Source organism: Ischnura elegans, chromosome 1 (genome assembly GCF_921293095.1).
Source record: "Ischnura elegans chromosome 1, ioIscEleg1.1, whole genome shotgun sequence".
Classification (NCBI taxonomy): Eukaryota; Metazoa; Arthropoda; class Insecta; order Odonata; family Coenagrionidae; genus Ischnura; species Ischnura elegans.
Window position 1 is genome coordinate 134,726,367 of NC_060246.1, and position 24,810 is coordinate 134,751,176.

Consider the following 24,810-nt stretch of genomic DNA (forward strand, 5'->3'; position numbering starts at 1 on the left):
ACACACTTGCAAAGGCGAAGGGACACTAAGAAAAAAACCATCGACGTCGACAACGCTGCAAACGATGGGAGATTAGCATTATCCCTCAGTAGGTTATTCCGTCGAGTAAAAAGGTCGATCAAATATTGCCTCCGCGGCTTCAGCTAGTGCCAACAATCTCTGCCCGAGAAAATGTTGACAATTTTCATGCTCTCCTATCGTGGCATAAATTCTAATTCCATAAATCGATCCAGAACCTTCAATGCTTATGAAGCAACTCGTATGTTGAAAAGATGAAGGTTGACTCGGAGCCATCATTGATCAATGGAATATTTAGTTCAAAGAAGCCGATTTATGGATGAATATAAGAACGGATACATTTTCAAACCACTGTATGAAATAAGTAACTTCTTCATTAGCATTCATCTAATACGGGGGTCGGCAACCTTTTCCTACGTGAAGCCGTTCTTATCGGTGTTGCTATGTGAAACTCATCTGCTAATATTTTTCCTTGCAGTATTTATTTATATAGCATGATTCGTGTACTAAGTGCAATAAATACGCCCAATTTTTAGCATAATAGTTGTATGTAATACTTATATCGATGGCGATATTTTTAATTGAAAAAAATTTCGGGCCGCATGAGGGTTTTGGAGGCTTTAATGGAATCCGCAGGCCGCGGGTTGCTGACAGCTGAATTCCAATGCATTACAGCTTGCGAAAGACTAGCGGCTATTTTTTAAGCTACTCTCTGAAATGAGAATTCCAAAGAAAATAAAATATAATTATTCATTTTAACAAGGAATTTAAAAAAAATATAAATCGTAATATACATAAATAGAAATAATAAATCGAAGTCGGCACTTTTACTCTTTTGTTAAAACTTACTTAACCATGGATCTTTTGGAAGAATTAGTGAAAAGAGAGTGAGCAAAGGTAACCTTCAGTAAGTTGAAAATAAATTTTCTTTTCTTGATTGAAACCCTGTAGAAACGCAAATCCATTACACGATAAGGCACTTCTCTTTCTCATTATTGTCGCATGAGAGAGAGAGAGAGAGAAATACCCTAACGAACCTCATTTTTTGTTATTTATACTTTGTAAAATTTAAGGAATAGATTCAATGGTTTTCGGCTCAACTTTGTGGAAGTTGAAGTTCGCAGATGACAAAACGACTTCGTTTTCTTCCACTGATTTTCAGTGGAAACCATTGAAAGTATTAAGAAAGCAAGTGTAGCGAAAAAGGCCAAACTATATCGGACCCTGACAATCAAATCCAGGATGGCGTCGTTGAACATCTATTTCAACAGTAGATGCCTTACTCTAGGATTTACACCTAAGTATGCCACCTTAAAAACCAACAGCAAAAAATCGGCTGGTTGTTATGCAGTCCAGGCAGCACAACGCATATGGGTGAAGAAAGAACTCCAAGGCTGGTACGACGTAGGGTGTCCCAAAAAAACTGAAAGTTTGAAAGTTGAGGGGGCATTTCCATTTTCCTATGTGAATGCATGAAAAAAAATCCCATAAAATTTTTCAGCTCAATCGGACAATATTTGACCCTGCCGAAACGCATTCAAAGTTTGAATTTTTGAGTTTTCCAAATTTCATGCAATGTTGCCTACCCTGCAGGAGGCTCGAGTGTTAACAAACAACCAATTTTAAGTTCAAACCATCTCCTCTAGCTCTATAGTCGTTGACAGCAACACTTGAGTCAAAATGGGCTTTATAGCCACATCTCGGTGTGTTTACAAGTCCCGCTCGCCGTTGCGGCCGCCAGGCGCCAGTCGAGTGCATATTGCCTCGCTGTGTCGCGTTGAGATTCGAGTTATACGCTTTCGGAACATCACTCTGTTTATGTTAAAAGTATCCCGGCTTAGTCTATCAGTTACTCGTGGAGTTTAGTGTTTTGCACTAACTGAGAACGTGAGGTATTGTCGTGTGTTTCGAGGTCGAGGCTATTTCGGCGGTGGCCAGAATGAGCGTGAAGTCGAAGGCTACGCCGGTTATGCGAAGTGCAACAAGTGTGTGGTTGGTGGGTAATGAGTCCAAACATTTGCCCGGCAATGGTAAACTCCCAACGCTGCGTGAAGTTCTCAAAGTTTTCTTTTACAACCTACACTGTACTCCAGGATCGATGTCAGCGGCAGATGCAGCAAGGATTGCAATCAAAGAGTTACTTGTTGTGTGGGGAAAGTCTAATATTCCTACGTAGGAGGTTCGAGCAGTCATTATGAAACTCCTGACAGCTTACGAGAACTACCGTGCCCTTGGGAAAGACAAAAATAAAACTAGTGAGAAGTCAGTGTCCGCAAGAGAGGAATTCAGCAAAGTGCTCGACCGTCTGTTTGACATCGGCTGCAAAGACACCCTTTCAAACATTACTGTGGAGGAGGACAAGTTGTTTTACATATCTATGAAAACTTATTGAAAAGGATATATGGTGGGTATTGATATAAAATGGTGTAAGCGTTTAGAAAACTGTAAGAGACTTCATGAAGAGGATTTTTTAAGGAAAAAACGGCATGAGAAAGAAAAGGAAATATTGGATGAGAAAGTGGACCTCGTTCGACAGATGTCTGCGGAGAGCACGACAAGCTCGTCGGATTCGGAAGAAGGTAATTTTTTCCGGGTGCGGGAAGGGTGACCAATATGGCAGAAGAAAGGGAGAAATAACATTTTGTTACTTCTATAGAATTTGAAATGCGGACAAGGTCCGGAAAGCGCCGTAGAGTAAGTATAATATCCGACAGCCTTGTGACTGCTTCCCTAGATCGGACTCAGATGTCCTCTGCCGCTGGGTCTATGATAGTCCAGGCTGTCGCCAATGCGACATGCCTTGGGTTTTTAAGGGGATGAAATCCATTTAGTATCTTCCAAATCTCATCTACATAGAATGAGAGTGAATAAAAGGACCGAGACAGTAAGGCTTATCAAGCAAGACTTTCACCCTCAAGTTCCGTTAGCAGTGCACTGGGATGGGAAATTACTTCCAAGCAATGAAGACGACAAGAGGCTGTTTGAAGGATATTTCAAATGTAGATGACATTATCAAATTTTGTATTCTGCTGCTGCAGGTTCGTAAATGGTAAATGTCAGGATGTTCAGGGTGATTTAAAGTCCATCCTCAGGATTAGTATTTAAAAATATGCCCCATATTATTTTAGAACCACCATCCTCGAGACGACTACAAAGAACTTTTGGAGTTGTGTATAGTGTGGTTGGGTGGTGTGGTTCCCAAGAAAGAGAAGCATGTGGTTCGCCCCCAGGCCCAACTGACTAATCACGGTGGATGAATAAGGAGCTCTACCTTTTTAAAACGTGGATGTTTGGCAAGCAATTGCGTTTGTCGACACATGACAGTGACAATTTGTTCAAATTGTATTGCTTCATTGCAACTGCATTTATGAAACATTGGTACACCTGTCCCGTGGCAGTGAGCGCTCCGAGAATGGATCTTGAGCTACTTAAAGTCCTTGCTCGGAAGAAAGACCCTCACTACGCAGCAGCTTTGGCCAAGTTTTGTAACCATCTATGGTTAAAACTTTCGAAAACTTGAATTGCATGGCCCTCTTCGATGAAATGGTTTCTGACGACGAGAAAAGAGACATTGCGGAAGCAATCAGAGACAATGAGGGGGCTGATGATGACGCACCTCGGGCTACTCTTCAGCCTAATCGACCTATTAGTGAGCTGACTCTCGCTGACTTCGCTTCGAAAAATTCTGTGAAGTTTTTCAAAATTATTGGTATTTCGCCGACATTTTTGTTGCGAGATCCGTGCACATGGAAAAGTGACGTAGACTATCAGAAGGGCCTATTTATAGTTCAACACCTTAAGGTTGTTAATGATACTGCAGAGAGAGGAGTTCAATTAATAAAACATTTTCTAGTCCAGAAAAAATCGACTAATGATGAGGCTCAGTGGCAACATCTGTTACTAGTTGCTAAGTGGCATAGGAAAATGTATGAAAAAAGTGGCAAAAAACTCTAGTTTTTCATATTGCTTGTTGTTCACAGTGCATTTGTATCCGCATTGTGACAGTATAATAATAAGAGAGCATTTTCTTTCAGAGGTTTCTAATTTTAAATCCCCCAAGACCCTTAGAGCTAGGCAACATTGCATGAAATTTGGTAAACTCAAAAATTCAAACTTTGAATGCGTTTCGGCAGGGTCAAATATTGTCCGATTGAGCTGAAAATTTTTATGGGATGTTTTGTCATGCATTCGCGTAGGAAAATGGAAATTCCCCCTCAACTTTCACACTTTCGGTTTTTTTGGGACACCCTACTGGTACGTGAAAAGGAATTAAATCGAGCAGTACAGGTTCCTGTTAACGAAGGAGCTTTGGTGAGAAATTCATCGGACCGAGTGGACTTTCCTGGATGACTACGTGAGACAGAGAAGCAGCGAACTAGCGCATAAAAGTCTAGGAAGAGACTTTAAAATAACTTCTGTACTCTGCCGCGTTGAAATTCATCCATTGGTGTATTTAATGTTGCACCCGTGCGCGTGACTGCGTACAAAGTCACTGCAGTGCTTTGAAATTCGTCGTGGTAGACCAGCGACAAAATAAGAGTTTTTCACCCCGACAGTGGCTTAGTAAGCACGACCCTCGCCACATGTGCCACCTTGTGGACTTGTGACGTCAACATCTTGTTTGGTAAAACTCATCCCGAGGTTTGCTCTGAGAAAACGGCTTGGTGGTGGAACAGGTTAACACACCGGACCGGCATTAGGGCAATTTTTTCGTGGCGAAATTCATCTGTTGGTGTATTTATGAAAGATTGAAACTATTTCCGGTTCCAGTAACCCCGTCGAATTTTTTCGCCATTGAGGTAGACTAAATTAATCACAAAAAACAAAAATATTTTACTGTCTTACCCGGGTTTCGATACAGCGTAGAAATATTCAGTCACTTGTCGTCATGGGAGAAGATTGAGATTGCGCGATGGGAATAGAGATTTTCGTTGGACAAAAAAGAAAGTACCCGTATTGATTTGCGATGCTGCCGCGGGGGATGTAACATTAGAGATGAAGAGGTAAAAGTCTTGCGTACAGTAGAGGATATGTTGTTGGAAAGGAAACTGAAGTTGAGGATATGGAGAGGGAAATGTGTGGCAAGAGACGATAGGAGAGGCGGTGAACGGAACTTACGCAGAACTTTAGTAGAACTTTTGCCGACTTTAGAATAGAATTTTACCCGAAAACAAGAACTGTGATATAAATTTGTGGACCATAGCTTATTTGAATCATGGGTAGGTACCAGCTCAAATGCTTAAGGCAGGCTGTTATGGATGACGATAAATCGATATTGGCTAAAATTATCTAATAATTGCAATCCCCTGACTGCGCAATACATGCAAAGCATTTGCATGCATGCTTCATTCATGCAAAAGCATTTATTTACATATTGGACGAGTCTACTTATTATACACACATTTCATCCGCCTGTGTAGGTAGTTGTTCTTCTTTTAGCGATACTATGTAAGTACTCATATATGGGGATGGTTTTTATCATTTGATCAGATATCCTTTTGCGGTGCTGCTGTATTGGCTAAATTACTTTTTTCCAGCAATCCCATACTTTGGGGAAAAACTTAGCTGAGTATGAGTGATGTTTGCTGTAGATTTAGCATTAACACAAATTTTACATTTCAGTCCGCTCTGCCATTTTATTGCTAGCTATCCATGGCTTAAGAAAAAAATTCAACATTGGACCAAAAAAAAATTTGGCGAGAACAAAATCTCAGCATATGTACGATACTAAATTTCTTATTCAGCACATGTTAATGAATACGCACAAAAATATATTTTCTAGGCCATCTAAATCACAATTTAAATTCATTTGCATTTCGTTGTGAAATGCATATGAATTTAATGGCCCTTCATGGCCCAATGCTGTACAGTGTGCAGATTATTTCCTATGTCAATGAAATATTTTTCTTTCTCTAACGTATGGCGACGGGCCATCGATTTATGCTTGTCCGTGTAACCCCTAGGGGCCACGCCATCAGGAATATCCTACTACATAGGGAAAGCAGCCATAATCTTGGATGGAAATCCCTGCCTTCCGCTGAGCCCCGTGTTCAACGGGAAGGGTAATACAGTCTTGTTACTTCGTGCGTCGGGATCAGTGAGAACCTCGGGAAACAAGAGGACGGACGCAGACTGCGAACGGTCCACGTCGTAACGTTAAGCTAGGATAGACGGAAGTAACACAAGAATTTCTAAACCCACGCAGACAAATATAGACTTTGATAGAGACAAATAGAAGGTCGATAGATACGGCTCTGATCTCTGAACTTATACTTAAATCCCCAAGGATTCTCTAAACCAGAAGCAAATTGATATTATACAGGTTTCCCAATCCGAGTAATTTAAAATGGGTAATTCAAGTAATTTATAGAAGTTCTGCTAACCTTTCATAATACTGATGAATATATGATAAATCTTTGTATTGTAAACGTTTGTCTACCATTTTTTAATATGCTTGCATTGACGTTATCGAGGGGTTAGGTGGAAGAGGGGACTTTTTAGTCTCAACCTCTCCCGAATAAAGGCATTTTATTATTATTATTATATTGATAGAAAATATTTTTTTGGAAACTATATAACCATTATCTTGTTAGTTCCTTTCAGGATATGCTTCGTTGGTAGCATAATTAAAACATAATAAAATAAGAAAAGTAATAGGCATAGATAGAAAATATTACCAACGCTGCATTTCCCGAAAGAAACAAACAAGATAGATGAAAGAAGCTGCGAAAATCTCCAGAGAAAAATGTATGACCATTAGTTAAAGTAAACTGAATATTAATCAAACAGAGGTCATGCAATGGATAATGTGAACGGTAAGTGGAGGAAATTCAGATTATAACTTCACGCCTGATAAAATTCTATGACATTTTCCCAAAACTGCATTCATATTTGAAATGTACCTTGTTCTTCTACAAATAACCTGAAAAGCCGCCTCATTAGGCGTGTGGCGGGAGGTGTTAAGACACCGGTTGTAAGGGAAAACTTAAAAATTTATTTCCGCGTTTTGAGTTCAAGTAATATTCATTCAAAGTCATTCGTTTTTGGAGGGAAAGACGAATACCTACACCTGCCCGTTTTCAAATTATCTCATTTATTTTATCGGTTCTATCCGGCGCGGAATATCTAAAGTGGCTCACCGTGTCGAAATGAAATTTGTTTTTTAATAGCTCAGACAATCTTGAAATAATACGCAGCATCCGAGTTTGTTATGTTTTATATCTCTAGCGGTCCCCATCCCAGTCGGTGTTAAAGTTGATTAACGCTTTCTGCTCGCTTATAGAGATGTTCAACCATAGGTCGTTGTATTTTAATTTATTCACGGACAAATATTTTCGGTAGCGCTGGATCCCATAAAGTTTTCGTTTATTCGAGGTGCGGTTTGTAAGAACTCGAACCTCACTTGCTATTTTATTCGTACGAGGAACCACCTGCCTCCCACACAACTCGCTTGACGAGTTTTAGCATCTTTAAGGGGGCGCCCTAGCACGGTCGCAGAAGGCGATGCAGACCCTTTCTATTAACCAGATTGTGCTTCGATCGTCAGAGGTACCAAGCAGTTTCTTGTCTCAGAATAGTAAAAAAGTTAAATATGTACCTTGAAATGAACAAGGGTCACGGGTAATCTACAAACATATCTGATGAGTATTTCCAACTTGTGGTTTGAATTAAGAATATTAACACATTGTGGTCCGTTCACGTAAAATTACGTGTTTCCTCATCCAGTGGTAGTGGTCCAATCACGTATTTTTACGTGTTTTTTCATTATGATTTGTCAGGAATTATTATGGAATTATTTTGCATTAGGAATTATTTTGCACTGTTTGACCAAGTTATTGTTCTTGCAAAAATGAATAAAAATATATGCATCAAAAATTTGTGTTCATTACAAAAACGTGTGTATGCCAAAAAATGCCTTAGTTCTCGAGTTGTGTGAGTTTAATGGTATACTTGTAGCTTCTGGGTAAAAATTTTAAAAATGGCCGGCCTCCGGGGCTAGTCAAATGCCAAGGGCATCGGACAAAGAAGTGTTAACTACCGGATATCGAATTCCTTTTGACGAGTCTACGTTAAACCCATCCACAAGGTCTCTATGGCGATAATAAAAAATCCTGCCGTAGATATGCAGATAAATTGTTAGTGTTGCACGGCCTACGGCCTTTTCTGATCACTCTGCCAGTTATTACAATTTATGTTGAACTCTATCTCGCAACACCGTATGTCCCTCCATTTTTGAGATTCACGACAGTGATATTGCATTATTTCGCCAAAATTAAGAGTTCTCCTATCGGTCTAAAAATTGGCTTCGCAGCGTATCGCGTGGTCAAGATTCGAAAAATGACATTTTTGAAAAATCGATTTTTGGACTCCCAAATGCCCCCAAAAACAATATGCATAGATACCTATAGTTGGCAACACTATAATACGTAGAATATTTAGGGTGTAGGCAATTTTTCCTAGTTTTTAGACGATTTTAGAGGGGGTCGATTCTATGACTCTTTTTCGTACCTCTAAACATTAATGGAATTTCGTCTTGTGCACTCTAAACAAAAGGCCGTGGTCACTTGAAGTGGGTTCTAGGGCATATTAAGTCCTAGACCCTTGATCATACGCGTGAATATTATTTATAAATGTACCCATACAAAGACATGACCGCGTGGCCTAATGGATAAGGCGTCGGACTTCGGATCCGAAGATTGCAGGTTCGAGTCCTGTCGCGGTCGAATTTTTTTATGTGCCGTGTATTTCCATTTCAAAGAAAGCTTCCAACAGGTGGGATACGAGGGAGGAGAAGGTAATCCGACTATTTTCACTGGGCTGCTGGTCTCCTTTATAATACAATGTAATAATATCTTGTTCTTTATAATACGAAATGGCTGCCACTATTATCATGAAAAATACGAGCATACTTCAATGGTGGTATAAAAATTAAAAGGAGGTTTGGCTTTAGTTCTCTCCTGATGAAAAGCAGAAGGCAAGAGAAAACAAATCGTAATGTCATCACGCCATCAAAAAGCCTTATTCAATCTAATGATCGAATTTTGTTGACACATTTTCTCGGTTCTCGTCTGGAATGACAATATACTTAAGAAATAATGAAATACTCTTAGAGCTGGTTTAGATGAAAACAAGATTTTTTCTTTAATTCTACTTAAAATTTCCGTTTTTGTTTTCATGAAGTGTTTCCTAAAAGTATTTGGAGTAAAGGAGTTTTAAATATCAATACTCAAGGCTTATGGGACGATTCCGTGCGAAGAATGAAATAATGGCTACATTACCTCCCAATCAGTCCCAGGTTTTTTGCCGATGACTGGTTTACCCATTATAACCCAATATTGCTTCTAAGCAACAGTAAAAATTTATACATTTTCAGATCTATTCAGAAAAGATTTAAACTACGTGTTATTTTTTGATGTTAAGTTTAATGGCGAAATATGTAACTGCCACAATAATTACGAATGAGTAAAAGATTTTCATATTTTTAAAATGAAAAGTCTTGAAATTTGAAGTTTCCCAGTTGCAGCTCTGGGTATGAAAGGGTCAAATGCGAATATGACAAAAGAATGTTAACAATGGAAAAGATAAGAAACCTTGGACGTTATTAACCTATAATTAAGCGTCAGTGTCTACGACATTTATTTTTTTAACAGCATGGATTTGGAAAAACTGTGGTTTAGAACTTCCAAAACGTATGGAAACCAATGGAATTCGCTCTATGAGTGAAGATGGCGTACATACATTTAGAAAAGCCGCATAATAGTTGGGCATTTCAGTAACGCATTATATTTCAATAAGCCTTGAAAATATTTCCATTGCAAAAACCCGGATGTGAATCAATCAGTCAATAATTATCGATTGAAATTGCTTTAGAATTAAACTCACTCTTAAGATCCTGAAAGAGATTGTAGACTATACCTTTGACACGCTGGTGCACCTCAACACCTTCATCCGCTTGGATTTCTAAGGATTCCTAGGTTTCAATGAGAAGTAGACGTTAAAACATCCTTCATTTTTAACCCTAATGAGATAAAAATTAAAGATAACTATAAAACTATTAAGATACCTGTCATGGGAAATTTGGAAACCGCCAACAATTAAAATGAACGGTATAAATATTATATGTTGAACGAGGCGATTGATTTCAATGACTTGCTTTTTTTTCAACGAAGAAAAGCCTCACCTCACCAACTGGATCGACAAATTAAAACTATGGTATCACAGTTTCCTCAAGAAATCGTAACCCTAGTTCCACTGTATACTTAATCGTCTGATGCTGTGTCCTACTTTCCCCCGCTACTTATTTATTCCCTACATATTTTAGTATAAATCCTAACTGAGCTTGCGCATACCTCACCTTTTGAGAACGCGAATAAACTTTGAGACCGGTTGAGGTCAATTAAATGTGCGGCTAAAAGTAAGTTTTTTCGAGGCACGCTTAAATAATTTAAATGCAATGACCTTAACCTGATAGAGAGGAAAGAGTGAATGGAGGACATAAATTGGGTGCGATTCTATGATTGCTGTTTTAAGAAGTCTATGGAGCCTGGGTAATTGAATTTTATTTCGGCAGTTAGTCATTACCGTCGGGAGTATGTTGTGAAGAAATAACTGGCCATTAAGTTTGATAGGAACGTGACCCTCTTAATGACCATGCTCCCTTCAATCTTGCATCCAACCATTAATTTAATATTGACTTTATTTGAGTTGTGCTGTTTTTAATACTTTTGATGATATTGTTTTCAAAGCGATGGATTACTGCCTCTAAAATCCTGCCGTATGCAGACTGTCCCGCAGGTCGTGTGTCATTTTTGACCTCTAGTTTTGATAACTTCGCATCAAGCAATATTCCTGAAAATTGGCAACAACCTTTGCTGCTGCATCATCTCCTTCTTCTCTAAGCTTTATCGAAGTAGTAAATGATAGCTCCGTAGTCGATCTCTCTCGTAAGTCCGTGATTTTTCTCCGCTTTGTTCTTTCACAGGAAGTCTCAAAATTTATCCTAGGCCTCCCTCCACCAGAATATTCAGAGAACCCTGAAACTGAATTGCAACAATGCCGTTATATGGGCAAAATTTCAATGATGAGGACTAAAACTTTAGACCACAGCAAAAGAACTAACCCGTGCTTGATGATTCTGGAAAGGTTTTGTAAATAATAGATGGAAATACGATTATTTATTTTCGAACCTTATATTCACTCGCCTACATGGTTTCCATTTCTGGAAATACGAGTTAAAACATTTGTTCCTCATGAAATTTCCCAAAAAATCCTTTCTCTCTGCACCTCCTTCAATGCTAATCGGGAAAGTTGTGTTGGGTGCAAGGAATGCTTTACAATGTTGACCGTTTGACCTCACAATGTGGGTCCAAACCAAAAATTTGAATTTGCCTTATAGATGGCTAAGTTCTGACAACACTATCTCAAATTCGGACGGTTTGAGACAGGTGTCTTAAACAAAGTGTGATAACATTAAAAAAAATAAAAGCAAAAAAAACAACTCTTTGTTTGCAAATGAATGCTTTATTTTCAGTTTTATGAACTTTTGGTTTTTAATTTCATTGTACAAGTAAATAAATTAATCGTTTTTTGCCCTCCTGCAAAGTTGCTATTTTTGAGATACGTGTTGTTAGAACTAAGCCACCGTTAAGGGGTTTCAATGATAAAAAAATCGAGATAGAAAAAAGTCTGAATTCCATTAACCATGATGAAAATTCTTTGGTTTTCGGACACGAGAAAACAGAAAATAACACTTTCATTTACGAAAATTCAGCCGTTGACCAAGTAAGGTCACAGTTAAGGTCATAAGGGTGGCCAAAAGAATAGCAGGCCAACGAAAGTGTTGATGCTATGATTTTAAAGGGTGCCCAAGTCAAGTTTATCTTCCCATTTCCGTCTTTCTGTGATGAGTATGGACAGGAGTGGGTGCTTTTGAAATGAGGACGTCGAGGGTGGGCGAAGAAGGCTAAGGTCAGGGCAATAGGGGTTTGAGGAGTGCGGGGGGTAGGACCGTGACGGTGGACAAGGATCAGGGTGAGATGGCGAGGGAGGGGAAGGTATGGGAGAATGAATATACACACACCTCCCCTCCACTGAACACCCCCTGCCACTCCCCCCTTCCCCTCTTCGGAAGCCCTCCCTCGCAAATCGATACACACGCCTGAATCCCACATGGGCCGGGCGACCACGTGGGCGGGCCCAGTCAGCTGATGTTTTCCCGTGACGTCACGCGCGTGCTCCCTCCCCTGCCCTTCCTCTGCTGTCGGAGGATTGGTGGTGGGGAGAGGTGGGGAGCAAGGATGTGGGACTGTCGGAGAAGGTTGCGGGGAGCAGCGACGTGAGTGGGGTAGCCGTGGGTACCAAAACACTCGACACCCGCACCACGCATAAGTACACGCATTCAGATAGGATATCTAGCTACTACGAAGGGTGATTCGAGAATAGTGTAAAATACTTCAGAATGTGTTTTGAGAGATAGCTATAAAAGTACTTTCCGATGTAGAAATATACTAAGGTAACTTATTTTTTCGAGCCTGGGCAACATGGATACGCCAAACATTTAGGAAATTTTGATAAAAATAATGAAATTTTCCTGATTTCAAAATTTAACTGAGATTAATTCGATTAGACTAGACCTAAAATAGGTAGATCAAACGCTAACTAGACTAAAATTAACTCGATTTTTACGAAATTTGATCGCTAATACTTACCTTTTATCCCGGTCAATGAATTTCTTTCCAGAAACTGAAAAAAAAAATATCGAGCCCTTGTAATTCTATCACCGCCGAATGCATTTACTAAATGTTAAAATATGAAATTTATCACGGTAGAAAAAGAAAGGAAAATATATTTAAATATAAAACCTCTCTTATAAAAAAAAAATTAAATTTTCTCTGTAAAAGTAAAATAAACTTCATTTTCTCAAATTTCATCATTAATATTTCGATTTTTTTATAATGAGGGCACGTAAAGTTTCGTTGCGTTTACTACCCCAACTGCATCCATGAGCCTACCAAGTTTCAAGATGTCACAATCGCAAATGTCTCCTGAAGTCATCATCAATTCCAGAAAAAAAACATTTGTTATTAAAAGATATAATAGGTAACTTTTTATGGTTCCACACGAATAACTTACACAAATCGACACCACATTGAACATTTGTGGCTAAGTAGTAAACTTTTAAATCCATATCAGGGTGAAAAAAACATCATCTCATGGACTGCAAAAATATAAGTTTGTGGAATAGTACTGTGTTTTTATTTCACCATGAATCATTTCATTCATTGATTCACTATTGCTCTTTCGAATTGAAAAGTAAACTAGATGTGGAAAAATACCATAAAAATGAATTTTTTCAGTTGTAAGTCGGTGTGAAGGTTTCCGGTCAAAGTTCGTCTACAAAGTATGGTAAACAACGAGTTTCACAGCTACAATGCTGATTCGGAAAACTAAAGAGACGAAAACGAAGAGAATTCTTCAGGCTTGCTTGACCCAGATTGACATCGACGGTTTTCTTGATAGAGAGCCCTCAACGCAATTGTGTAAGCAAGATTATCTAAACCTCAGGGTTAACTACGTCTCCATTGATAGTTAAGCAACACGACCTTCGATTGTTTAGCGATAAAGTAATATTTGAGGCTCCTGCATACGATCGAGATATACATCTCGATCATTCCACCTGAAATCAACAAAGTTTTCTCTTGGGGCATTTGTTAAATTATGTTATGTATTTAATGTCTTATATTTAAAATTAAATATTCATTAGGCACGGCTGTATGGTAATTTGGTGAATAAATAGAAAGAATGATATGGCTGAAGTCACGATTTTAGCAAAAATAAGTAAAAATTTAAATTCGCATAAAACGCCCATATTATTTTTTTCCCTAAAAGGTCTAAGGGTATTTAGTTTGAGGTGAATAGAGACCTAAACAGAAATTTTATGATTTAAGCATACCGGGACTAGCCACGGGGATAACTTTTAAGGCCGTTTCACACGGGGCACGTACTTACACAATCCGACGTGTGTACGAAGGCGCAGTCAAAATTGCGTCGTGTAAAGCGATGAATTGCTAGATCACATGCTAGAATGTGTGGAAGTGAGATGGCAAAATAGCCCCAGTTATAATTTCGTTCATGCATTCGCGCAATTCAACGCCATTTTAGAAATTAATGCAGTTCTAACCTGCGCAATTCCGTGCCCCGTGTAAAACGGCCTTTACAGGAGCCACCCGCAATGCACAAATGGTGCGAAATATCCACAGAGAAAACGCCTTGACCAGGATCCTGTTCAAGACGAATCATTTTTTCTCCGTGGATTTTTCAGAAAATTTCATCAAAATCTGAGACCTTGAGGAACAAACATTTGTTTTATTTCAGGTGGAATGACCTAGCAATTAAAATACATGTGATTTTCTCTAATATATTTGTCCTTAAATGAAAAATTGACCAAATTAATACCACAAACATTTTCAAGCCACGACGTGGCTCGCGCGGGAAATTGGTTTCCCTGGTGGATAACATCATTATCTGCGCGGAAACGTGAATATGGGTGGGGAAAGCGCGTTTCTAACCAATATGAAATCACTCAAGCAAACACCAAGCAGCCGAGATGAGCCTGTAAGGCATCATCTGTTTGCCTACATGCTTGGATTCCATCCCTAGTCACTAATTCAGAATAACTAAATAGGAGGGGCAATCTATGCTTAAGCTAATTCCTCAAGAGATGACGGTCGTAATGCCTCTATATTTAATTGGTAGGTTAAAGAGGTCATATCTCTATTACTTATTATGCGGGAGGGATAAATTTTCATTATTTAAGTACCTACTCTAGGTCTATCTTTATTCTTACCATATTATTCGACATTAAGTAAATATTTATGAAAGTGGAATCGAGTTTCAATAGGTGCCAAATTAAGTGATGATTTATGAAATATCCTTGTGCGACCTACGACAGATTACGCATTTTTTTCTGGACCAACTAAAATATATTATATACCCTTATGTTTTCAATAAATGAATTGAGAATTAAGTTATTCTATTGCTCCATTTTCTTTATTAGTTAAGAATTAATGTACACTGACCTGATATTGGGACTTCATATCAACCATTTAGCTTTTAAACCATATCAAGGGGGTGTAATGTAAATGTTGCGGTGGCTAAGGGGAGATAGGTCAGAAAATGTTCATATCTCTACACCGTAAAGCTCCAGTTCGTGAGGTTTTTCAGAGAATATCCTTAAAAAAGTATGACTGGGTTATCTCATGGCCTGCTTGGTCCTCTCTGCAAGAAAGTGTCTTGGTCCAATCGAAAAGTATGAAAAACCTTTTTTTGCAGCACACAAATATATTAGAAAATATGGTATTAAAAATAAACAATCCATTGTGGGCAGTTTTTGCCGAAATCTTTGCAGAATGAAAGAATTTATGCGCGGCCAAGAGCATGGAGCAACAGAGAATATATATGAAGTGTACTTTTTTAAGAATTACTACAAAATATTGATCAAAATAATTTATAAAAATACCAGAAAGTGGGAAATAATCAAAAGTGATAAATATACCTGATTTAACGAACTAAATATATTGCAAAAGCATTAAAATAATAGCGCCACAATTGGCAAAAAATGAATTCCGTCAGAGTTAAAACACGAATTAAGAGAATAAAAAATAATTTTATGCTATCACCAAGTCAGATATTTTAGGCGCCTTCTATTAACTAGGGGCTCGGAGTACAGGTAAATCATCATTTTACGCTTTTTCATGCGATCAAAGTGTACGATAATGGAAATTCAGGTCATTTTCTGCCCCCATTCCATTTACATCGACCAATTGCACAGCTATGAAAAATTTCATAAAATATTTTTCCCCTATCACTACATTAGATTAACAATGAAAGCGGAACACGAAAAAATTATATTCAGGAATCAAAAAAATGTGAAACAAACATTCTGTTCCCCGGCTTAAATCTGGAATGCTAGCCTATTTGGAGAATGCGGCACAACGGACGTGGAAAGTTATTTTATGATCTGGTAATATCAAGCAGGCACTCACGAGCTTTACATGGTGAGAGAGGGAATGGTCTGAATTTTTTTAGGCTTTTAATTTTTTCAGCATATAAATATTTATGGCTGGTTTTTCCAAGCGTGAAACAGATACATTGTTTGATGCCAAATAAAATGTGGAAACAGAGTTCGAGAGCATCATATTTACTTTAAAATAATACAAGGGCAAAAACCTCAATTCCAAATTGTTTGTTTTCCCTCAATAGGCAAACTTTCCTGGTCCCCTTCACTGCGCAAAACACTCGTTAAACTAAAACAGAATCGATAGATTGATACACTTTGGTCAAACTCTCATTCAATTTTAGGTAAATTATACATTGTGTTTGTGTTCTGTGAAAAATTCCGAATACTCTTGGCACCGATTTGATGTAAATATCAATACTACAAGTACACAAATTAAAATAATTGGCATGACAGGCCAACCGGAAACTATAAATTTTGAAACGTTTTACCTTATAGTTGAATATTTGAGGTGGTGCAGAGGAATTCTTCACTTTTTACAAAATATGCAAACAAACATGCACCAGCTGTAATTTGTGGAAATTATACCTTGAATAAGGTTTGGAATCAAGCTCACTCAACCCAAGTTCCAAAACGATCCGGAGAGATGCATTGCCTTATTGTAAATTCCAGTCATACCTGGGATGGGATCCACATTGAATGAGATTCATTAAGCTATCAACGCGAATGCCCACGATTCGAATGAACATGAGAATCCTCTGAGAAAGTCAATTACACTCATTTTCTATCAAAAGGCACATAGGTATGAACCGCTTAGCCTTGCTTTCACCCCTAGGACTTTCCAATAGAAATGTATTTTCGAGAACCTTCAAATAGAATTTTAATGCCTCCACTATAAAAATGCATGATTGAATTCTAAAGACCTGTTTTGAAAAAAAATTGAATATGTATCATACAAGAAGGAACTCTTTCTTTTCACTTGAATGAACTCATTTGGTTTTACAAAATGTGATCGTTTGAATTGAACTCTCCAAACCATTGTGTTATTTTACAGACCCTTTAATTCGGAACTGAATTTCTCTAGGAGGATAATAATCTTGGTGTTCAGGTAACGGTTGTAAGACCACCGAATAGGGTGGTTTCCTATTTTTTTTTATTACCCAAATCGAAAGATTATTACTCCTGGAGTACGTATTTCGCGCTTTTAGATTTTTAAATGACGATATCTAATTTTCGCTATTAAATGAAAAGTGAAAATTAGTGCGTGAAAACGCGACAGCTAAGTATGGGTATTATTAAAATCCCGTGTGACGTCATTCCGTTTCCAGCTGCCGCCGTGTGAGGCCAACATGGTACAAGGATATGAGCGCCGATACGATGCAGGCTGCTAGCAGGTAGCGCTTGGCTTAAATAAGGATTATTAATACCTTATCAAACGAAGGAAACTTTCCGAGCACAGGCAATTTTAATACGTGATTATTAAGAATTGTTTCCCTGGCATCTGTGCCGCATGCATGCATTGGTAATCTCAGACGATGTATAACTCCTGACTACTCGTATAGAATCTAGGCCCCTGTGACGTCACGTAGAGTGGCATCGCATGGGCGCCAGCCTGTCCTTTTCCAAATGAAGTTAAAATTGACCATTAACATTCGTCTAAAATTAGATTTCTGGAACCAAATAATTTGTGTATTATGAATAACCTAATGTTGGATAATGAATCGCAATCAATGCCTTTCGTTTTCTTTAATGAAGGAAACTAACCTATTACAGGGCTCAGCACCGTGTACGAACTCGTGCTTTAAAAAGTAGCTAAGCTGTACTCTGGCCTTCTTCTTGTTTTCTCCTGAAATTAATGGATCGTCAAGAAACATACCTTTCTAAATGTAGCGGCAATGGACACGATGGTCTTACATTCATTGTGCTTTCTAGATACGATGGTGCGAAATGCGAGTTTCTGATGATTTTTCTGCATCACCCAATTTTGACCATTTGAATGGGAAAATTAACGAACGTATCAGAAATAATTCATTTGGATTCCAAACACCGTCATTTAAAAGCCTAAGTTTAGGCTGGAGATGAACTCAAATAAAAACAACTTGCCTTGATTGGTGATTGCTGTGACGTCATCCCAAGCATCGCATTGGTCGAGACCGTCTTGAGCCTTAGCGGAGATTCAAAACAATGACGTCATTAGCAAGGAGGACATTTTGCATGAGCACATATAGCTCTACTCTATTAAATTACCATATAAATGGGCTCTATTACTGTAAATTAACTGCGTGACATCAACAATGGATACCTATTACTATTATTTACGAAATAAATGTCGCAAAGTTGCTTTCGTGATAACACTCCATTAATATGCATAGGGAAATATGGGATGAAGGAACGAATGGGGTCTGGGGTGATCTATAGTAAGAAATGGCGAAAGAGAAAGACGACGTCACCCGATGACATTGGAAGCGGGGCATGCCGGGACGTCGCCCGTCGCCATGGAGAGCGGGTTACCCGGAGTGCCTCCACGTGGATGACGCGAGCGGAGACAGAAAGAAGGGAGCGGAGGACGAGACACAATGCAGCCCAGCAGTCATCTTTTAATGAAAGCCAGCCAAAGTGAAGGGAAAATGGAGAGAAAGTAAATGAAGGGCGCGTTCCGTTCCCTGCTTTCCAATCGCACGTGCTCCGCTCCGACAGATGCTTTCGCGAACTTGTGGGGAGGGGAACAAAAGATCCGCGTGGCGTGTGTGCGATATTTCGATATATCGGCTCGGACGTCGGATATTGCGTAGCGTTTTAATCTCGCACGCTTTTGATCCGCATGAAGGAGAAAGTATAGGTGTAAGATCTAAGATTCTCCCGGTGTATCTAGTGCGGAAAGGTTTCTCGGGATTCCCACCGGGTAATTTTCTCCACGTCTCCAGACGTTTCGAAAAGCGACTTGGCTTCCATCCTCAGGGGATCTTTTAATTGGGTGCTTTCCATTCATGCGACTCACGCGTCGACTCACGGAAACTGGTTATAACTCTCAAATTAACCTAACTGGTGAATTATATCAGAAATCACAAATATTGTTAAATTCTGTGATTAGATATATATATGATATAAATATCCGGGAGCATATCACTCCTTACTACACAAAGTTACAGTGGTTGAAACCCCAACAGAAAACTAAATTCCTGCTATCTGTGTTTGTATATAAAATCTTGTCATCCAAAACACCTGATTATCTCTATAAAATGATTAGATGTCACCAGAGTGAAACTTGTAGAATAGTAAGAGCTAGAAGACGTTTTAAAATTCCAAATTGCCGAACTACGGTGTACTAATTGTCAACCTTAAACTCTGCCATAAGAATATGGAATGAAATACCGGACGACATTGTTAACTGTAACACTGTAAATCAATTCACAATGAAAATGTTTGTTCATTTATTTGAAAAATATTATTGTAATTAAAATACTGTAATACTATGCATCATTAATACTGTAAAATAGGGTTGTTCACCATATTTTTTTTATTTAAGAAATCGAAAGATCGTGCTTCAGAAGGAGCAATGACAATAATATTATGCTATTTTCTTAATTGTACATGTTTAGAGAAGGCTTTAAACAGTGACAAATTTTACGTTACGCCAAAAAGCCCTACTTCCATCTTGAATTGATGTGTGACGTCACAAGCCTGTAGATGCCCTACTGCAGTGTTGTTTAAGTGGCTCAGCAGGGTTATTCCACTTTTTTTCAAGATCTCCAGCGTCTGCCGCCAGATCAGTGTTTAAAGAAAATCCAAATTTATCCTTTAATAAGAGCAATAATAAGCAAAATTACCCTTACTTGTACATATTTATTGCTCATCGTATCATAAATAGCACTACAACGTACACATTTCACGAGTTGTCTTTTTGATACGAATTATTCGAATATATTCCGAATCAACTGATTCAATGAAAAACTTGACTCACAATAAATATAAAACACTAATAAAACATGATAATCGGTTTTCCAATCACTATGCACACGCTAAAAGAATTTGCACTCCTTGAATTTCGAAAGATTCTCCACACCTCACTTCTCACTCATCACTAACGACTTAGAATCAGTTTACGTTATTTCACATTGACATTTCGAGGACAATGAAATGAATAGGCTGAAACAAATAGCTAAACCGGTTATTGTAACATCAAAAAACTTCGAATTTCACTATTACTCTTACCCGTACTCTTACCGTAACCAAAATATGACCAAAACAAAAACAAACAACAGCGCAACGAAATTCGTGAAATGTAAACACTCGTGAATGCTCAAAATGAATAGGTAATAAAATCAAACGGAACTTAGAAGCGAACAAACGATTGAAAATTAATATGCGTTCGATGTATCCCTAAAGCACAACTAGCTCAAATATGAAAAATATCCCCTAGGCAATAGTTAGATACCTTAGATCGAAATGTATAGGGTTGATTGAACTAGCATGGAAGAAATAAATAATTTCGTCGAAGCAGTTACATTCACAACTCACTTCACTCTTTACTTCATCGTCCATATGCAATCATTCACTTAGGGGTACATTAAGGGCACAAATTGTGTTCACTTGCACTAGAAGCACAATGAAAGTTCACTGCACGTAGGTAGTTTCCTTGCAAATGCAGCTATACAAAACTTTCAATTCCTGTCAACAATTACACTACATACGTTGCCTGCCTAACTTGAAGAATGGATTTTATATCGCCTTGATCCATCCGGAAGCTTCATGCACAACATAGGCCATTTCAAAATAAGGAATAACCTTGGCAAATGTCCAGTCGGCATGCTGAGTACTCAGCTTGGCATCGAGCGATCGAGGGTACAGGCCAGCCATGGCCACCTATAATACAGGCCGGAACATGGAATTTTGGCAACGCTGTGCCGGGGTGCGATTGTGTTTGCTTAAGAGCATGGCGACTTATGCGTGAAGAGTGTCCGTGTGACCTAAGAAGCATTAAATCTCTTGTTAAAAAGGCAGAACTGGACTTATTTTGTGGATATCCCATTGGCTAAAGGTACGTACAATAGTTTAAAGATATTTTTTGGGAGCTGAAGGAGGAAAATCACGTTTATTACTTCAAAAGTATTGTGATCACATGCCGGCCGGCCATTAATGGAGGGGAATTGAGAGTGCAACAATACTGGTTTTAAATGGGGAAAAAGAATTATTTTTCTGTACTGTGTTTTGCCTTACGGCAAGTAAAATAGTTAAAAGATATTCTCAGTGTATTGTGAGTGGATATTCAGCAGTATTTCATCCAAAGCATTGCGTCTCTTGGCGGCCGGCCACGAAGGAACATTAAGAGAACACAAATGAAACGAAGTGTATTTGTCGGGTATTTAAATGCTGCGTTGTTTTTTATAATATTATTATTCTTGAGTTAACAGTGATTGCTATATTTGGTTGCCTTATGAATAACTATGTGTAGCTGTATCTATAATAACGTCGTATATAATTGAAGGAAGAATGGCTACTCATTTACTCTATTAATGTTTCTAGGTACTAATGTCATTCATATTTTCCAAACTAATCATGAATGCACTCCTTTTTTTCTGTAATCAGCGAAACTATTTTTATTCATGCAAATTTCCATTGTTTTCATTTAAGGTGCCCAAACGTTATCGTGTGCCATATTGCAGAAGCAACTACCTATCCACCAAGAACAAGGGGTATGTGACTGTGTTCCAGTTCACCAAAGATGAACGCAGTTGACAGAAGTGGCTGAAGAATATCCCTCGGAAGGATTGGAATCTTTCTTCAAGCGCAATAGTTTGCGTCAAGCATTTTGCTGAGCAGGATATCCTACACCGTGTAACTTACATGAATAAGAACGTTGAAGTGAAAAGTTACGAGTTAGATCGCCTAAAGTTGTCCCCTGGTGCTACTCCCACAGTGTTTCAGGCCCTCTCCTCTTCTTAAAACTTCTTATTGTGATCAGTGAACCATGAAAATCTGTGAAAATAAGTAGATGAGTTGTACTTCTAAGAAATGAAATCAGGAAATATTGTATGAATCAGTGGAACAGGAAAAGACTGCTGATGAAATGATAATATTTATCATTATTTCCGAAATACATGCTAATTTGACATCTGGCCGCCTTCTACTACTGAAGGTACATTGGAAAATCAATTGCTACTAAGTGATACGGAATATATAAGTGGTATTTTGAACTAATTCATCTTTCCCTTGCAGGTAGAACTTGTTGTGATCAGTGAACTATGAAAACCTGTGAACATAAGTAGATGTAAATCTTGGAAATGAGATCAACAAATATTTTATGAATCGGTGGAACATGAAAGAACATTGATGAAATGTCAATATTTGTTCTCTTATCGATCGAAGGGCACCTTAATTGATAATTATCCGCCTTACAATATTCTAGGTATATTGAAAATCCAAGGGTACTGAGTGATATATCTATACGTGGTATTTTTGAACTAATCCATCTTTCTCTTGCAGGTAAAACTCCTTATTGTGATCAGTGAAGCATGAAAATCTGTGGAAATAATTAAAGATGAAATGAACGAATATTGTATGAATTAGTGGAACATGAAAGAACTTCTGAGGAAATGACTATATAAGTTTTCATATTGAAAATACTTAGTAAATTGACGTCTAGCCGCCTTCCAATACAGTAGGTATATTGGAAAATCCATGAGTGCTGAGTGAAATTACATATATGTATGTAGTATTTAGAACAATATAATAATTTTCTCTGCAGCTAAAACTCCCTTTTGAGTGAACGTTTGTTAGTGAACCTTGAAAATTTGGCCATATAATCAATTATGAAGAACCTGTTGTGGCTACCATTATCGAGATTAATTCAATAATTTCCTCTCGTTTGTAAAATTTGATTTTCTTTTAATAAGTATTGAGTTAAATGTTAGTATAATGTTATTTGTTGAGATATTTTTCCAATTCGGAAGTCGTTAATATTTCATTATACTGATCTTGTTGTTAAGAAATATTAGATTGAATATATATTTATTTATCTTCCTTGTGGCTTCATATTTTTTAAACGTTGTCCAATTTATATAATGCTAAGACTAGTTTTTTTTATATCACATAGTTTTCTAATTAGCCCTAACATTTGTACTGATCATTTTTTTCCATCAGGTAATGTGGTGCCTGTGAAACTGATAGCTGTTGCTGGTGACGGTTCATCGGTGAACTTCAAATGGCAAGATCTATGGAGGTTGTTTCCAGCTGAAATTGAAATTAAGAACCTGTGGCAGCTTTTATTTATTCCACTTTCTGGAGTAATATTTATGCTTTTATGGCCATGTCTTGTGACATTGTGAGGTTGTTTGACCTCTTCAATATGAAATGTTTACCGGAAAATGTATATATCTGATTTTTAGTTTAAATAAATGTTGTTGAACTTCATAAATTATTTTTCTCTCCTGAAATACCGCGACGAAAGGTGCTAGAAAATAACGAATTACTTTTTAACATGTTAATTTTTTAGGTCATGCAGGGAGGTGAAATGATGTTTATTTAAAAGCCGCTCTTTATTTAAGTCAATAAATTTTATAGGGTGTTCATCCATATTAACAACCAATGGGTTAAGTAGTAAACTTAACGGTATTTCCTTCTTGGTCTGAACTTCTGGGACGTCGATCGCAGTACTTAAATATATTTCCGTGAATAATCTCTCGTATCCCTTGGCTTGTTATTAGTTCTCACGATTACTTTTAATAAATAGCTGTTAAAATACGAAATATAACTACTCGAATAACTCAACCCTACCGTAATTTTTAGCTTAACTTTAGGGAAGGTGAACGGAGGTCCAACCGTATTAACGTCAACAGCTGAGAGGCCGATCCACCGCACCCCAGGCGATGTGCAGAGTAGCACCCCTGACGTCACGTGAAGCGCTGTCGCCAAATTGCATGTTCCGGCCTGTATTATAGGTGGCCATGGGCCAGCCGTACAGGCTTGTGTCGTCATCACCTCTATTTCAAGATGGCCGACCGTTTTTGGCGGCGTTTAAAATTGTTCGAATTTTGATTGCTAATAATTCCATCATTACTTTTTCAACGCATCTGTCATTCATCCCAATCAAAATGAAATTACATCAGAAGTGATATACATTCGTTTTTTTAGACCGTTTTGATAGGCTTGAACAACCCTATTGTATTTTCACTTTTGATTTGTTGTTTACCGCTGAGACTTATTTGTAAAATGTGATATATTACATAGGACAAGGTCCTAGAACAATAAACTTATTATTATTATTTATTTTTAAAAAATTTTTTCACAGCATTTTTGCTGGTTTTAGGCGAGGTTCGGGTATCACCAAGCACTCTTGTCTTTTCACTCTGTGTTGAAAATCTTTCTGAAAATCCTACATATATTTAAAATTGCTGCTTTATGTATTGAAATGAAAAAGTTTTTCGGCAGTCCAATAGTTTTAAGACCTTGATGGATTGAATGAGGCACTACTCCTGTGGCAGAGAAAATTATTGGTATATTGTGTACTTAATCTGATTTCCATAATCTCTTAATTTCATCTTTAAGTTCTTCATACTTTTCCATTTTATTGGTGTAGGCTGTCGTGATGTTATGCGAATTAGCTACGGCAATGTCTATCAAGTACGTTTCATTGTGAATTTTATCTTGCACCATTAGATCAGGTCTATTGCTATGGACTGTTTTATCGGTGATAATTGATCGGTCATAATAAATCTTACAGTGATCGTTTTTAAGGATGGTTTTGGGTTTGTATTTATAATAAGGAACTGCATTTTCTA

The 24,810-nt window shown here is 37.9% G+C and overlaps 1 non-coding gene across 1 annotated transcript; it reads left to right on the top strand.

Annotated features, from left to right (window-relative positions):
- The first annotated feature begins 8,668 nt into the window (after positions 1-8,668).
- On the top strand, positions 8,669-8,741 carry Trnar-ucg. Its single transcript has one exon. It is a non-coding gene; the product is annotated as a tRNA-Arg (tRNA).
- Positions 8,742-24,810: the final 16,069 nt, after the last annotated feature.